This window comes from Ctenopharyngodon idella, chromosome 10 (genome assembly GCF_019924925.1).
Source record: "Ctenopharyngodon idella isolate HZGC_01 chromosome 10, HZGC01, whole genome shotgun sequence".
NCBI classification, from domain to species: domain Eukaryota; kingdom Metazoa; phylum Chordata; class Actinopteri; order Cypriniformes; family Xenocyprididae; genus Ctenopharyngodon; species Ctenopharyngodon idella.
This window is the reverse complement of record NC_067229.1, coordinates 271500-278913: the sequence shown is the minus strand read 5'-3', so window position 1 is coordinate 278913 and position 7414 is coordinate 271500. Positions and strand designations below refer to the sequence as shown.

At 41.5% G+C, this 7414-nt stretch overlaps 1 protein-coding gene across 1 annotated transcript in view; it reads right to left on the bottom strand.

Annotated features, from left to right (window-relative positions):
* prkar2ab (protein kinase, cAMP-dependent, regulatory, type II, alpha, B) overlaps positions 1–7414 on the bottom strand; it is a 36466-nt gene that overhangs the window by 1317 nt on the left and 27735 nt on the right. The gene's annotated exons all lie outside the window — the stretch shown is intronic.

The window sequence follows — 7414 nt, the reverse complement described above, 5'->3', positions numbered from 1 at the left end:
TTTTTCATTTAACAAGACTTGATATCTGATGTCATTTTGCTTCGCCAGGTTGAGAGTTTTATTAAATATCATTATGTAAAATCACTATTACAAAGAGAAATGAAGTGACCACATATTTGATATCTGGAAATATGGAATTATAGACATTTAAATATTGTCTTGTGTACTGAAAATGAATCAGTTTATCGAGTGATGTGAATTACTGTAGATAGATGATATTTATCTTATTCATGTTGAGTGTAACGTCTTTTTTGTTGTTTGTTTTCTGGCGTTTGCCATCATATATTGTTTTAGCAATAATATCCTAGTCTAAACCTAAAATAATATTGACAAACTATATATCATTTGAAAGCTAACAAATTGTAGTTTTCATATTTGTAGTTCCCTTTCGAAATGGAACTCGCTCTGCATCCACTAGGGGTCGCTATGGGAAATACCTCTGGCATGCCAGGTGTCTGAAGCGTGAGTCTAAGGCTGAATCCCAAATGGCACCATAAACACTTGCGGTCTTCCTACGATTCCACACTTTCGTGACGCAATGCCGCTTTGACTGTCGGGAAGGAGTCTGCCTTGGAGCTTGCACCAGTACGGGCTCAGCAAAAGTGCTCATCGAGGGCGCATATCGGCCACAAAGGATGCGCTCTTGAGCACCGTTCTGAAGCCTAAAATTGACAAGCGGGACACCCTATGGCCTCATTGTAAGTCCACAAGACCGAAAGTGCATGGAAGTGTGCCATTTGGGATTCAGCCTATACACGACAATGAACTTGACAATGGCAGGTGGCAACCTATGATTACCATAGGTCACCATAGGTGTGACCGTGAGTATAAAAGGGCACCTGGAAATAACATCATCCACTTTCTTGTCTTCAGGATGCCGGTTTGTTTGAACGTGTGTTTATTCAAGACAATCAATATTATGGTGGGCCTTAGTGCCAAATCTTTCACACAGCGTGTTCCTCTGTGTCAGCTTCATCTGACACCAGATGACACAGGCAATTTGTGCTGTATGTGCATGAGTGAGGAGCATGCACACTCAGTCCTTGAGGGGGCTGTTTGTGTGCATTTTGAGCACCTTCCTTGAGGAATTTCGCTCATGTCTGGCCGTTTTTTGAGGGACTCGTTCCAACCATCTGTGTCTCGTGGTTCAGGACCTGCTGAGGCGAGTAGAAGACTGAAGTTGCGGGGCTTGCAGGTGGAGCTCGCGGATGAATTCAGAGAGCTATGATTATTTCTCATTCATTTGCGGCTGACGAGAGCGAGCTGCCTTGAACACGCTCCTTGCTTCAGGCTATTATGAGCAAGACGAGGCTGATGAGATCGATAATGTTTATAAAAAAAGAAGCACTCTCAGCCCGCTTGCCCTGCATATGACGAGTTTTTGGATGTTATTTCCCACGGCGAGATCAGACCGTGGAAACGCGAGAAGCATGAGAGTGCGTTGATGCCTCTGATCAAAGAAGCGTTACCAGCTATTTTGTGATGGATGTGGCATCTGTGTTGAAGGCTCCGTCTCTGCCTACCAAACCTTTGTGCGTCATCTCGCGTCTTAATGGCAGGGCATATGCGGCAGCAGGTCAGGCTGGCGTGGCGATGCACACTTTGGGTGTTGCAAGCCTGCCAGGCTGATCTGCTGAATGACCTGGCTATGCCAGGAGGGACTCTCTCACATTTTTACATCTGGCCCTGAAGCTGGACCTATGTTGTTTTTGGCAGTTTGTTTGTACTTCATCTGCCTTACTGATGGTTTGGCATTAGTGGCTAGCTGTGAATGCTCTTTCTGATTCCAGGTAGTTTATTGTGTAGTAGGCTCTCTGTGTGCCTCCTTGTTGACTACTGTGTTTCAACAGGGTGTGCTTTACTAAGCTTTCTGTGTTTTGGACGTTTCTAGGCCAGTGTTTGAGGCCTCTGTGTGTAGAGCTCCACCTACTGGCGATGGCGAGTTGTTAGGCTTTTTAGCCTCCTTAGCCATTATTATACTAAGCACATTATGCCTGTGAGGCCCCTGCTTTTTCTAGCAGTGTTGTCAAGTCGTTAGGCTCTCTTTGAGCCTCCTTGGCTACTGCATAGAATCTGCTAACAGCAGCATCATGCTGTATTAATAGCAGTGTTTTTATTTTTTTAGCATTGCTAGGCCTTCTCTCGATTAGACAGTCGTTATGCTGAGGCCTCCGCCCCTAGAGCTCGGCTATTATTTGCTAAGTTTTCAGGCTTACCGTGAGCCTCCTTGGCTAACCTGAGCGTCGTCAGGTCTCCTCTCATTAGTTATCTTATTGAGGCCTCTGCTCTGTAAAGCTCCGCTAGGGTAACAGTTATGAGTTGAAGGCTCTCTGTGAGCCTCCTCGTAAGTTATCCTGAGTGTGAAACATTATTTAGGCCTCCTCTCAATAGGAGAGTCGTTATGCTAAGGGCTCTGTTTCTAGAGCCTGGTTATTATTAGCCAAGTTGTCAGGCTCTCTGAGCTTCGCCAGGTTAACAATTACAAGCTGAAAGCTCTCTGTGAGCCTCCTTGTTGGATATCTTGTGTGTGGAATGTTGTTAAGGCCTCCTCTTGATAGAAGAGTCCTTATGCTGAGGCCTCCGCTCCTAGAGCTCAGCTATTATTAGCTAAGTTGTCAGGCTCTCTGTGAGCTTCCTTGTCTACTATGAGCGTCATCAGGCTTCCTCTCATTTAGCGAGTTACCTTTTTTGATGCCTCCACTCTCTAGAGGTCCGTTTAGATATCAGTTGCGGGTTGCAGGCTCTCCGTGAGCCTCCTCACAGGTTTTTCTGAGTGTGGATCGTTGTTAGGCCTCCTCTCGATAAAAAAGTCATTATGCTGAGGCCTCTGCTTCTAGAGCTCGGCTTTTGTTAGCTAAGTCGTCAGGCTAGGGTAACAGTTATGAGTTGAAGGCTCTCTGTGAGCCTCCTCGTAAGTTATCCTGAGTGTGGAACATTGTTTAGGCCTCCTCTCATTAGGAGAGTCTTTATGCTGAGGCCTCCATTCTTAGAGCTCGGCTATTATTAGCCAAGTCATCAGACTCTCTGTGAGCCTCCTTGGCTAACTTGAGCACCGTCAGGTCTCCTCTCGATAGTGGGAGTTTTCTTTTTGAGGCCTCTGCTCTCTAGAGCTCTGCTGGATATTAGTTATGGGTTGCAGGCTCTATTTGAGCCTCCTTGTGAATTGTCCTGAGTGTGGAACTTTGTTAGGCCTCCTCTCGATAAGAGAGTCGTCATGCTGAGGCCTCCGCTCCTAGAGCTCGGCTAGGCGGTAGGGTAGTGTGCTAGGTAGTTAGGCTCTTTTTTAGCCTCCTTGGATGCTTACCTCAATTTAGGCCTCCACTCTGCAGAGCTTCGTGGACCAGCTGGACTCAACCCGGCACGGCCCTTGGGTTAGAGTGTTGTCAGGCCTCATGTTGAGGCCTCCTCTCTCTAGGGCTGCTTTTGGAAGTTTTGAGTATTCTAGGCTCTCTTTGAGCCTTTTTGGAACCTGGCCCAAGTATGAACGTAGCTAGGCTTTCTCTCTTAGAGTCTTCCTTGAGGCTTCCATTCTTGAGACACTCCTGTCTATGATTGTCACTTGTGCGCCTAGAGATGAAGACTCTTTGAGCCTTTGACATAGCTCAGCCAATAAGGCATTCATCCCTTCAGCATGGCAGCATGGGTATTCCGTTCCCCATAGCGACCCCTAGGGGACGCAGCATCTCATTCCCTATTCTCAGGAAACCATGGTTACATGTGTAACCTGAGACATTTTCTGTTTTTCAAGACAAATGACAGAGGAACAGTAATTTAATTCGCAAAAACAATATTTTAAGACTCGTATAGCATTTCAGACATGTTTTGAAATAGCAATGAAAATGAAAAATCTTGTTCTTTTTGCATTTCTTTTTGCATTTGATAGGTTGAATTCTATCCAAATACTGCCATTTTACATAAATTGTATGAACATTATGGAAATAGATGGTTCAGGTCACTCAAACCATAGGCTAAATGGAAATGGAAGAGTCCCTATGTGGTTACCAATGGAGCTTGGATGGTCTCTAGTGGAAAAGTTTGGTACTGCACCCAAACCAAATCTTAATTGAGAGATATCCACCTAAAATTTGATACACTACTTGGTTAGATTTTAGGTTTTTGCTTTGATTTATTTGCAGTTTTAGAGTAAAACTTTAAACTTAAAATTTTTAAAATATGTATTTTAATAACTCAATTTTAAATCATATTTTTACATTTCACATTTTCCTAAACTAAAACTACAGTACCTATTTTTTTTTTTTTTTCATTTCACATTCATATTCATATTTTTTCTTTCACTTCTAAAATAATCTGCCAAATGTCCCCTTTATAAGGATACCTTAAGTCTGTGCTCAAAAGTATTCAAGATTTAAAACAATTTAAGTTGGGGTCTGTTCCCCAAAAATGGGAATGACAGTTTTCATTGGTTGAGTTAGAAACCTCAGCACAACTCTGCCTGAAATTACTCACATGTGACCCTGGACCACAAAACCAGTCATAAGTCACACGGGTGTATTTGTAGCCAGGGGCGGTTCTAGGATTTGATCCTCAGGGGGGCTTAGCAGTGAGAATCTGTAGCAAGAGACCATCGCCTAAATGGTGCCTCTTTAAATCGGCACCACTATATTACTATATTGGTTCTAAGTGACTTAAATTGGTTCTAAGTGAATTACATTTTTTTAAATTATATATTGATGATACCAGTCTTTCTGCAGTACACTTCAAATTGGTACACATGTAGGCTACTGTTTGACTAACAGAAAATTGCCATCATATCATTATTATTAACAAGTATCACTATTAACTAGCTAAAAAACAAAAATATGGACTCAGTGCTAAACACTAAGATTTTTTTTTTAGATTAGATATTTATTTGCCCTGCCAAAATATTCGCTGGCCTTGCCTAAATAAATAGTTATTGCTTTTATTGTTTTTGACCGTAACCTTATGATACCAATATTTTCGATACTACTTAAATGTTACTGTTCTCAAATTACAAGCAATAGCACAAATAAATACAACAGAAAAAAGATACAAATTAAACACTTTACAGTAGGCCTACTTGTGAAAACTGTATTACTGTATGAAGTAATTATACATAGATTCGATAAAAGCTACAGAAGTTATTTCGTTTAAGAGCACTGAGTGATTATCTCTTTGAGTCCGACTGGTAACCCAAAGGTTACTGGTTCGATTCCAGCACCGGCAGGTAATGACTGAGGTGCCCTTGAGCAAGGCACCTAACCCCAATCGCTCCCCGGGCGCCACATCATAAAGGCTGCCCACTGCTCCAGGTGTGTATCACAATTTGCAGTGTGTGTGTGTGTGTTCACTACTCACTACTCTGCTCCTAATGTGTGTGCACTAACTTGGATGGGTTAAATGCAATTCCGAGTATGGGTTACCATACTTGGCCTTCACGTGTCACTTTCACTTTCTTTTGGTGTTTGATAAACATTATTGAAACAGAAGGTAGGCTATATGCTATGCTACTGTCACTTTAACGCTTAATGCACGGATCCGTTATAATGACACACATATAGGCTACAATATAACTGTTTACGTTCAGTTAATACTGTGTTTATTTTGTAGTCAAAATGGGCATGTGTGTATTTGCTCAAGAAGACGCAAGAGGAGTCTTTCAATCATAAGACGCTGCACAATAGTCAGATCGTTTCCGTGCGCGCTGCACACACCTGAAGCATACTCGTGCTGCATTTACACGGGGCGTCGGCATCAACGCTTGACGGAGGGCGTGTCTGAAGCCTGTGTTGACTTGACCGTTATAGTGATAACAGCCAATCACATTACTTTACCAGTGTTGCATGAACGGCTAGCGTCTGTGCTAGGCGATCTGATTGGCTGATGCCTGCATTGGTGCTTGAAAAGTTGAGAAATCTTCACCTTTGGCCACGAGCAACGCGAGTAAAGCGACGCAATGGAACCCACAATTCAGTTCGGTAACGCATGACGTCACCCATTCAAAGTAAATGAGAAGCGTTAACACCAACGCCCCGTGTGAATGCAGCGTTACAGTGCACGAGTTTTCTTTCACAGTGTGATTGAATGGCTTGTATTGTGATTGAGATGTAATATGTTCATATTTAATATGATGTACAGTATATATGAAATATAAAAATTTAAGTAATACCTTTGACTGTTACACATTCGCCTGTCATAATTCCTGTACTAACTTTATTTGTTGATGTATTTTGTCACAGAACCTCAGAAGATCAGCTGAACTTCATACCATTTCATTGGTCCATTGGAAGAAATACCCATAATCCCTTGCACATTAATAATTTAATGAAGTTTGTTTGGTCATGGAGCATTTTTTGAACATGATACTTTGTTTTATGTTGTTTTTTTGGCGTGATATTAGCATGATTACGGTTCCTTTTTTGTCTTCAGTTTTTTCACAGTATATTTAACTATCAATATTAGTCTGCGGTTGTATTAGTATGTGGAAAAAAATCTGGATATAAGATTCATGAATTTGCTGTAAAATATATTTCTCATTGTTATTAGTTTACTAGTTAATACATTAACTGTTAACAAATGAGACCTTTTTGTAAAGTGTTACTCATTTGTAGACAGTTGATTCCAAGTAGGGCTCACTGCAGCCTGCGGTGGACGTCCAACTCTACCCACATCCGTCAGAAGCCATGTCCATGATGGGAAGTTCAGATCATTTAACTGACTTGGATCTTTGAATTTCGTTCATCAAAATGAACAAATCTTTTTTTCAAGACATTTCGTTCATTTCAGCAGAATATAATTAAAATGTTACAGGATAATAGCCAAATTTCCCAGCACATCAACTTATGCAACGTTTATCAAATTTAGAGTAAAAAAAAAAAAAACCTCCAATGCAAGGCCAAATAATGAGAAACAGAAATGATTAATTCATTGCTTTACTGGGTCTGTTAGTTCAGTTTAGCAGTCTGTTAGTTTATCTCACCTCCCGATCTGAGTCGTTCAGTCATTCCATGACACGATATATATGTATATCTATGGTGACTTCCCCATCCCTGTGTCGCCCTATTTGTTGTATGTAGGTTTCCGATTGAAAGGGTTTTTAAGCTTAATGGTAGGTTTTTTAAGTAGGTTTTAGGTGTGTTTCAGGCATAAATGTAGGTTTTGAGTGTGTTTCAGGTGTAAAGGTAGGTTTTATGTGGCTTTCAGTGCGGTCTGTCAAAAAAGACAAATATAATAAGTAAATGATAAAGAATTGGGTGTGAGGGTTAAGCCTTCTCGATCTCGATGGTCAAAGTTAATGAGGATAAGCGCACAATTTTCCCTCAAACCACTTCACCAGAAATCCAGCTAATTTCATTTGTTAAGGTTACAGTGACGGGTAGGTTTAGGGATCAGTGTTTGGTGTAGAGAACAGGCTATAATACTGTGATCAACATGA